The sequence below is a fragment of the Trifolium pratense genome, linkage group LG5, assembly GCF_020283565.1.
Source record: "Trifolium pratense cultivar HEN17-A07 linkage group LG5, ARS_RC_1.1, whole genome shotgun sequence".
NCBI lineage: Eukaryota > Viridiplantae > Streptophyta > Magnoliopsida > Fabales > Fabaceae > Trifolium > Trifolium pratense.
In genome coordinates, this window is record NC_060063.1 from 38,852,353 (window position 1) to 38,863,413 (window position 11,061).

Consider the following 11,061-nt stretch of genomic DNA (forward strand, 5'->3'; position numbering starts at 1 on the left):
TGCTTTTTTAGTAGTGACGGAGCTTGTGGTGGTTTATTTTGGGACTCATGAACTTCCTTCCTGAGTGATTTTGCGTGTAATCTCGGTTAGCAGAGTGATGAATCCTCATCGGAACTATTTTTAGAGTCTTTTTAATTAAGTTTTTAATATAATTTTATTAGTTTAGTGTTTAAGTTTGAGTCATTTTAAATAAATTGCAACTTTTGATTTATTGAGTCAATTATGTATTTTTCTCTATTAATATATAGTTTGTGTAGCTTTTATTTTGTGAACCTACTTACTCATTATCCAGTGTGTAACAACCCATATTTTTCTATAAAGAATTTACTCATAAAAATACTTTGTTTCTTTAAAAAGGTGTGAATATATTTTTTTTATATATATAGAATAATAATTACTTAAGCCTGTAAATAATCTTCATACAATAAAAGAATTTTTCATTTAAATTACAAATTTATAAAACCCAAATTTGTTTAGCCCCGCGCACGTACAAGCAACACATCACCTCATATTTCACCTTTGGTACCTACAACCATATTTAATGTAAGGGTCAATTTCCTTATCCAAATTGAATCATGCCGAACGGATGGTAAATGTTATAAACTAAAAATAAAATACTCGGCCATAAAAAGTAATAAAATAAAATCGATGCAAGAAACTCTTTTTAATAACAATTTATACAAACTAATGATGCATGAAATGCAACTAGACCATGATCCGGATATCGCCCCATTTGGCACTTGGAATTTAACGCCCCAAGTAGCGTATTCGCCCCATTTGGCACAAATCGCCCCATTTGACACTTGGAATTTAACGCCCCAAGTAGCGTATTCGCCCCATTTGGCACTTGGAATTTTACGCCCCAAGTAGCGTATTCGCCCCATTTGGCACCTATGACTCAACTATATGCCATGCTATGCTTCATATACACACTTTAATATACACAAATATTAAATCGCCCCATTTGGCACTTAATATATAAAGTTTCTTTTAAAATCATCGCTACTTCCACCAGATCAAATCAAAATCAATTTTCTCTTTTAAACCACACCAAATATTCATTTTATCAAAAACCAACCAAATACTCATATCCACAATCAACCACAAAACACATCAATCATAGAATTACATATACAATCAGCCACACACACATACTCGGAATGTAATGAAATAGCATAGAGTTGTTATAAAAATAGTTCTTTCATTCCTTCTATTTTCATTCCTTCTTAACGGTTAAATATTCCATTATTAATCTATAACATAAACCCTATGTGCATGAGTGTATGGGGAAAAAGCCCTTACCTTGGCCGATTTCCTTCCAAGCACAATACTCTAGGCCTAAATCCGTAGCTATAGTGTACACTGGATATATCTCACTTCAAAGTTCATTTTGACGATCCGACGGTTGAAAATGGAGTACTATGTGTCGAGAAGCTACTGTCCAAAAATAAATACGATCCAACGGTGAACGAAGAAGAAATTAATATTTTACGATGACAGCTTTTGGAAAAACGAAAATAGGTTGATTGAATTGGAACTTTCATGAATCAAATAAAAATGGAATAGAGAGACTAATAAAAGAGGACTTACACAATTTGAATTGAAGGAGAATGAAACTAAAAACAAAGCTTGATAATCATTTGAATTATAAAGGGAGTTTTAAGAGTATAAAATGTTTGTTTTGTGGAAGCTAGGTAGGCGTGTATAGCTTCATTGCCTTTTGACTTTGATGCCATAGAAATATAATTGAGAGCATAGTATAATAGTGTGAGAGACTCATTAGCATGTATGTATATATATATATATATATATATATATATATATATATATATATATATATATATATATATATATATATATATATATATATATATATATATATAGTATTGATGTGGAAAACAAAGGGATATTGGAATACAATTGAGTTGGGTTAGTGGGAAGACATGAAAAGTCTTTTATGACTTTTGAGTTCAAGAGACACAATTGAGAATTAAATCTCTTTTCTAAGATGAATGTGGCCATGTTTTAAGGAATGAAGGGAAAGAGGAGAAGATCATATCATATATGAAAGGATGACTATTCATTTGGCTTAGTTAAAAGTATTTAAATGTATAAAATAAAATAAAAGTAAATAATCATTCTATTATTGTCATACCGATAAAATAATGGTTCCATTTAGAAAAAATAGAGTTATTCTTTATATCGGAGAGAAATAAAATGATTAATCAATAAAATAATAAAACCACCAATTACCATATACATATAAAATATTGGGTTCTTACATTATTACCCCCCTTAAAATAGTTTCGTCCTCAAAACTAGAAAACCGAAAACATAGGTTAGATAAAATTGAAGTTAAAATATTCTAACTTATAAATAAAATAAAATATTTATCTATATATAAATTAAAATTCTCGGGTGTTACATTCTACCCACCAAAAATTTAGTTTCGTCCCCGAAACTAGAGAGTTTCAAAATAAGTAAAATGTCGAGTGTTCTCTGCGTACTCTAATGTAAAATAAAAAAAACAATAACATAAATCCCAAAATAGTTTGCAAAGGTAAAATCATTTATTAACAAATTCAAATAAAATAGTCTAATATAAATAAAGTAAAACACGATAATAAAAATTTGATATCGTTCAAGACAATATATTCCTTGAAAGAAAAAATAATTTAATTTTTTTTTTTTTTTTGACAAATAAAATTGCTCCAAAAGTATGAAGTAAAAATAGTTTAAAACACTTTATATCCAAAAATAAGCCACGTCATAAAATCGAGTAACGAAGGAGGGAAATAGGCCAGAAAGAAGGAAAACTAAAGCTAAATACTCAAATCGGATCGTGCCGTAGAAGATTGAAATCGATTAGAAAATCGGTCGCCTAGCCTTTAGCACAAAACGTCGCATTGACTCTGTACGCTCCAACAATTGAGGAGGTCGGTCTATTCCAATCACGATAATCCCGTCTACTATTAACAAGAGATTGAGGGTGATCAGTTCCCCAATTTGTCAATAGTGAGCCAGCAATCATAATGGTAGTCTAGACCATCCTACTCTCAAGGGTTATCTCGATCTTTACATCTTGCAATTAGCATTTGTCGAGTTTCCGGTAGCAGTCACACTCTTCATTCACGCTTCTCACCTAATGGTATAACTTATCACAACTAAGCTCAGGATTTCAAGTATTTGCCTATAGAAAAGACTGGTCGAAAAGACACATCTGAAACAAGTTTTGAGTGATGTGTGGAGGACGCACTATCTCTTGAGGATGAAAAGACAACTTACATAATCTCTACAATTAAATTGAGTCATAAAAGATTACTACAATCTAGTCTTATTTCCGGGGTTCCAAAACTCACATTAACTTGCAACTAATAATGTGATATCAACAATTAAATCATCAAAAAGAATCAACAACACAATAACAAACAATATGCACACAAACACAAGACATGTATTCATACCACATTTTAGACACCAACTCTTTTCCTCGAATCTCACTTAAAATAAAACCCATCAACAATACTTAACACTTATTTATACATGTTATACTTCTTTCGATCTATTTATCCAAAATTTATTTTAGTAAAGAAAGAAATTATTTTAATTGGCTTAACGGCATAAGAATTTATTTTTAATAATTTTCATAAAATAAATTACTTTTGCGACAACATCACTAGAATAGAGAATCCTACTACATATATAATAACATAAGAATGCAACACCTATAAAATAATAAAAATATTAACAATTTCTTCTTTTATATTTTTTTTCTACAATAACAACAGTTTTGCAGAAAATAGCTTTAGTGACAGGATCTAAAAATAAAATATACACAAAATGGATTTAGTAACAGACAGCATAAAACTACACATTCAGAAGACAGCCAGCAAATTGCACAATCAAAGAGTTTTAGTGACAGACATCAGAAACAACTTATAAGTTTTAGTGACAGATAGCAACAAGACAAATTATAATAGTGAAAACAACGTCATAAAAACGAAATAAAATACTAATCATACAAAAATCATAAGGTCATTCATCACCAATATAATCTCTAATTCACAAATTATGATTACAACATTTTTATTTTAAAAATCATTTCCTTGGAAAATTAGTCATTTACCTATCTCATAAAAATAGTTTCTTCATTTGATCAAATTGCTTTTATATATTTTATAAAGAAAACACTACTTAATTTACATGATCTAAAAATAACCATAAAATTCATAAACAAGAAGGAAACATTTTTAAAGACAATTACTTAATAATAACATGCTTGTAAATTACCATATATTCTTCTGAAACTTATCAATCATATTTCTCTAAAAATGGAATCAACACCAAAAATCAAATAAGAATTTCATACCACATAATACACTATAAAAGTCGTCTCTTTTCTACTAATAAAATATGAGTTTAAAATTCAAAATAACCATAGATAAATCATGGATAAAATAATTTTTGAACACCACTATTTTTTTTTGACCCAACTCTTTTTTTTTTTTTTTTTTATAGAACCAAAAATATCCATAAGTCAAATTATGTTAAAATTATTTTTATAGAAATTATGTGTCCAAATAAACATTCTCTAAGAATTTACTCAATAAAATCATTATAACAATTTTTTTTTCCAAAGTAAGTACCACAAAATTAGTCATCAATTATTTCATTCAGCCAAATAATTTCTAATGTACGGTTCAACATAACACCATTCCTTTTAAATAAAAGTCTACAAAATTACTCAATAGAAAATTCGAAAAAAGGAAATTTATTTTCTATTAATCATAAAACTATTCCTTTTAGACAATTAATAAAATAAAACTTACACAATTATATTATAAAAATCACACTACTAATCATTCACAACAAGACCAACTAATAGTAAGAATCACACAATAATTAGAGTTTAAATTTTCTTAAAAGACAAGCCGATCATGAAATAACAAGTGAAAATAAATCAACTTACATAGAATTTTTTTTTTTTTTAAATCGCACAAGTCAAATTACAACGATGCCACTAGGAACAAAACTTCAGTGGTTACGAACTAATCACGCAATAAGATCATATATTTTATTCACAAAGTCAAGAATGAATTACTAAATCCAATTATACTTCATTAATCAAGCATATACAAGCCTAGAAACAAAAATACCTATAAAATTTCAAAACAAACAAACAATATTATTTTTATTTTTTTTTTAAAAAAAAATATCTTTCTTAAAAATATGACTATACCATTGTACAATCGTGCTACAAAATATCATCATGGAAACACATAATTTTACAATTCAAGACGGCGGAATCAAGAGCTTTACTACTATATGCTTATCATGTAAAAACTATTCTTTTCAAGACTAATGACCAAAAATTATTCAACAAGTATTTCACCCAAAATAAATAATTTTATTTCTTAAACTTTAGCTCATCATAAACCTGTTTTTTTTTTCTTAAGTAATAAGTTACAAAATTATTCCATTAAAAGTTCACAAATGAAAATATATTTGCTAACAAAGTCATCTTTAAATACAAACACAAATGTCATGAAATCAACTTCCAATAATCAAACAAAGAAACACCAACCATAACAAAGTTAACCAAAAAATTCACACATAAATCAAGGCATACACACAAAATCGCTCTCACCCAAAAATGTTTGTCCGAGGATTATTGCTCTGATACCAATTGTAACAACCCATATTTTTCTATAAAGAATTTACTCATAAAAATACTTTGTTTCTTTAAAAAGGTGTGAATATATTTTTTTTTTTATATATAGAATAATAATTACTTAAGCCTGTAAATAATCTTCATACAATAAAAGAATTTTTCATTTAAATTACAAATTTATAAAACCCAAATTTGTTTAGCCCCGCGCACGTACAAGCAACACATCACCTCATATTTCACCTTTGGTACCTACAACCATATTTAATGTAAGGGTCAATTTCCTTATCCAAATTGAATCATGCCGAACGGAAGGTAAATGTTATAAACTAAAAATAAAATACTCGGCCATAAAAAGTAATAAAATAAAATCGATGCAAGAAACTCTTTTTAATAACAATTTATACAAACTAATGATGCATGAAATGCAACTAGACCATGATCCGGATATCGCCCCATTTGGCACTTGGAATTTAACGCCCCAAGTAGCGTATTCGCCCCATTTGGCACAAATCGCCACATTTGGCACTTGGAATTTAACGCCCCAAGTAGCGTATTCGCCCCATTTGGCACTTGGAATTTTACGCCCCAAGTAGCGTATTCGCCCCATTTGGCACCTATGACTCAACTATATGCCATGCTATGCTTCATATACACACTTTAATATACACAAATATTAAATCGCCCCATTTGGCACTTAATATATAAAGTTTCTTTTAAAATCATCGCTACTTCCACCAGATCAAATCAAAATCAATTTTCTCTTTTAAACCACACCAAATATTCATTTTATCAAAAACCAACCAAATACTCATATCCACAATCAACCACAAAACACATCAATCATAGAATTACATATACAATCAGCCACACACACATACTCGGAATGTAATGAAATAGCATAGAGTTGTTATAAAAATAGTTATTTCATTCCTTCTATTTTCATTCCTTCTTAACGGTTAAATATTCCATTATTAATCTATAACATAAACCCTATGTGCATGAGTGTATGGGGAAAAAGCCCTTACCTTGGCCGATTTCCTTCCAAGCACAATACTCTAGGCCTAAATCCGTAGCTACAGTGTACACTGAATGTATCTCACTTCAAAGTTCATTTTACGATGGAGTACTATGTGTCGAGAAGCTACTGTCCAAAAATAAATACGATCCAACGGTGAACGAAGAAGAAATTAATATTTTACGATGACAGCTTTTGGAAAAACGAAAATAGGTTGATTGAATTGGAACTTTCATGAATCAAATAAAAATGGAATAGAGAGACTAATAAAAGAGGACTTACACAATTTGAATTGAAGGAGAATGAAACTAAAAACAAAGCTTGATAATCATTTGAATTATAAAGGGAGTTGTAAGAGTATAAAATGTTTGTTTTGTGGAAGCTAGGTAGGCGTGTATAGCTTCATTGCCTTTTGACTTTGATGCCATAGAAATATAATTGAGAGCATAGTATAATAGTGTGAGAGACTCATTAGCATGTATGTATATATATATATGGGGTTTTCTAACTTAGACCCTAGTTAGGTCTAAGTTAGCAAGGTGCACCTTTTCAATTGGACCAAAATACCCATTCTTTTTAATTAATTAACCAAAATACCCATTAATAGAAGTGGATCCAGTCTCGCGCGCGTACCGAAGGACCATGGTTACAGACCGTTGATTTCCATCAGACAGCCAATATCTGATCTCATCAAGACTATCTGATCAATCCGACAGCCCAAATCATCCTGATCCATCAGATTCCAGCGCGTGCGCCACACTGGATTACACCCTGGAGAGAGAAAAATTTGCTTTTTAAAAGTAGGACACGTGTCACACAATGGTTGGCTGGACGTGATTTTTGTTCATTTAATACTTTGAACTCAATTATTTCGTTGTAAATTAATTTTTTATTTTTTATTTTTTATACCAAAATTCATAATTTTTTTTTTCTACAAATAGAGACTTGGTTCGTTTGATTTGGACACCGAAAAAAAAATGCAATTTTTCACTACCTTAATCTCATTTTTTGTCTACTAAATACGTTACTTGTGTGTTGTAATTTAACACGCACCACTCAACCAACTCACTGAAACCATTATACCAGGAAAATAGTAGATAATATTCTGGAACTTTTGGTATATTTTATGAAATTTTTGGAGACCTGAAACTATTTTTAGTTAATTAAATGAGATAAAACGGTAATTAAAAACTAATGTTTGCTTCTGAAACCATTTTACTGATAGAATGGTTGCACATAGTTGTATTCTGAAACCATTTTACTGGTAGAATGGTTTCAATGAGTAATTTATTAATTGTGTTTGCTTCTGAAACCATTTATCTGGTACAATGGTTTCAGAGAGTTGTAATCTGAAACCATTTTGCTGGTAGAATGGTTTCAGTAAGTTGATTATTAGTTATTTGCTTCTGAAACCATTTAGCTTGTAGAATGGTTGCACATAGTTGTACTCTGAAACTATTTTACTGGTAGAATGGTTTCAGTGAGTAATTTATTAATTGTGTTTGCTTCTGAAACCATTTATCTGGTACAATGGTTTCAGAGAGTTGTAATCTGAAACCATTTTCCTGGTAGAATGGTTTCAGTGAGTTGATGTAAGGTAGTGAAAAATGAGATTAAGGTAGTGAAAAATTGGGTTTTTTTTTCTGTGTCCAAATCAAACGAACCAAGTCTCTATTTGTAGAGAAAAAAAAATTATGAATTTTGGTATAAAAAAAAATAAAAAATTAATTTACAACGAAATAATTGAGTTCAAAGTATTAAATGGAAAAAAATCACGCACAGCCAATCAGACAGCGACACGTGTCCTGCTTTTAAAAAGTAGATTCTTCTCTCTCCAGGTTGTAATCCAGTGTGGTGCACGCGCTGGAATCTGATGGATTCGGATGATCTGGGATGTCTGATTGATCAGACAGTCTTGGTGAGATCAGATCTTGGCTGTCTGATGGAAATCAACGGCCTGTAACCATGGTCCTGCGGTACGCGCGCGACACTGGATCCGCGTCCATTGATGGTAATTTGGTTAATTAATTAAAAAGAATGGGTATTTTGGTCCAACTGAAAAGGTGCACTTTGCTAATTTAGACCCAACTGGGTCTAAGTTAGCAGCCCCCTATATATATATATAGTATTGATGTGGAAAACAAAGAGATATTGGAATACAATTGAGTTGGGTTAGTGGGAAGACATGAAAAGTCTTTTATGACTTTTGAGTTCGAGAGACACAATTGAGAATTAAATCTCTTTTCTAAGATGAATGTGGCCATGTTTTAAGGAATGAAGGGAAAGAGGAGAAGATCATATCATATATGAAAGGATGACTATTCATTTGGCTTAGTTAAAAGTATTTAAATGTATAAAATAAAATAAAAGTAAATAATCATTCTATTATTGTCATACCGATAAAATAATGGTTCCATTTAGAAAAAATAGAGTTATTCTTTATACCGGAGAGGAATAAAATGATTAATCAATAAAATAAAAAAACCACCAATTACCATATACATATAAAATATTGGGTTCTTACACAGTGTATCATGTGATGAGAAAATGAGAAATACTTTCTACAAGCTGGGCCAAAAGAAAGCAAGCATGGGCCTTATGTCTTGAGTTGACCCAATCCAAGAGAAAAGAAATGGAATTGACTTGTTTATAAAACAACACACGAGAACCGGAAAGGGGGCTGCTGGAACGAAAGAAAAACAGGGGAAAGAGGAAAAAGCTGCGTACAGTGAAAAGGAATGGAGAATTGAAGATAGTGGTTGCAAGCTTATGACTTCTTTGGTTCAATTTTCTTCTTCCCTTTGTTTTATCTTATTTTATCATGAGTAGGTAAAGTCTAGATTGGTCCTTAGGGAATTCTAATTTCAATTTATCTTGAACCATGTGATTATCATTTGATATGATTAATGAATTACGAAGTTAGTTTCTTTGATTATTCATTGTGTTTAATGCTTTGTATGTATTCGCGACTTATATGATGATTTCAATTATTTGTTTTACTATGACGATAGAAATAAATCATCGATCTAGGAATAATTGATCAATTAACTTTCACTTAAGACATTTCGGATTGTTAATTGAGATTTAACGGATTAAAGTTTATATTCCTCAATTAATCATAGATTACCTAAGACATTAGGAATCGATGATCAAGGGAGAGGATTATGTCACCAAGACATTGAGCATAATCATTTGAGATTTAATCTAATCATGAAAGTAAATTGAGTAATTTGTAATCATACATGAAATTACCAAGAGAAATAGAAATTAGATGAACCAAAATGATCAATCGTTTTTCTTCTACTAATTTGAATCCCGGTTTATTTCCAAAGTTTATGATCAAACACCAAACCATGAACCCCCCCGCATTTTAATTATTAATCCTAAATTAATTTAATTGTTTTGTCAAGATTGAAACAATTCATGTGGATACGAACTTTGATTTTATTACTTGACGACAATTTAGTACACTTGCTAAATTTCTATCACAGAGCATGTTATTTTATGAGCTTAACGCATCTATTTTGACTATTGATACGAAAAAGCCGACACTATATTTGGATAGAAAGTGATCCTCTTCCGCCCTTCAGGCTTTTTCTAGTATTTGCATCGTTCCGCGCAGCTTCGTAATCGTGCAGATATTAGCTTCAGATAAGCTCTGAGTAAAGCTCAGAAGATATATATATTCAGAAGTTTACAAGCGCTCAGAAGATGTTGAACTTCAGAAGTTACAACCTTCAGATGATGAAGACGTCAGAACCTCTTAAGGTCTTAGCCTCATCAAACTCTGAAGATCTTCTTGAAGTCTGTGAAGATTCTCTTTTGCAAGTCAACTCTTCTACCAATGAAGAAAAGGACCTTTCAAGCTTGATCAGAACAGCTACTCTCTTTTTGTCTGTCCACTCTTGAGAACGTGGGACATCAGACTTGTTAGCTGAATAAGGAAAGTCTTCTCTGCACATGGTCAAAGTATCTGAAACTCTTACTCAGTTTTAGAAACAACCAAACTGCATCAAGACAAGTTGCTTGAAGACAAAAGGTTATCTACTTCAACGGTCATTTCTGCAACGACTCTTTTCTGGTTGTATATATACTAGAAGGATCAGTTGTATTAAAAAATAACATACGAGATTATCAAGGATTTAACACGCGCTGAACGAAACTCTGAATTCTGTGTATACAAGCTCTGAACCTCTGATCTAGTGTTTTTGCACTTGTAGTTCAAATACCTTGTACTCATTGTTTTTGCTCTTTTAGGTTCTCCTAAGAGCAGTTGTATACTTTCATCTACTTTACTATCTTTAGTACTTGAGGAAACTTAAGCTTGTGTGCTTAAGTGTGAAGTCTTAAGCTTGTGTGCTTGAGCATTGTTGTG

The 11,061-nt window shown here is 30.9% G+C and overlaps 1 long non-coding RNA gene across 1 annotated transcript; it reads right to left on the reverse strand.

The window, feature by feature from the left end:
- Positions 1-402: 402 nt before the first annotated feature.
- On the reverse strand, positions 403-1,659 carry LOC123887203. The gene is made up of 3 exons (XR_006801406.1): positions 1,591-1,659; positions 1,303-1,437; positions 403-526 (listed from the first exon to the last, which is right to left on the reverse strand). It is a non-coding gene; the product is annotated as an uncharacterized LOC123887203 (long non-coding RNA).
- Positions 1,660-11,061: the final 9,402 nt, after the last annotated feature.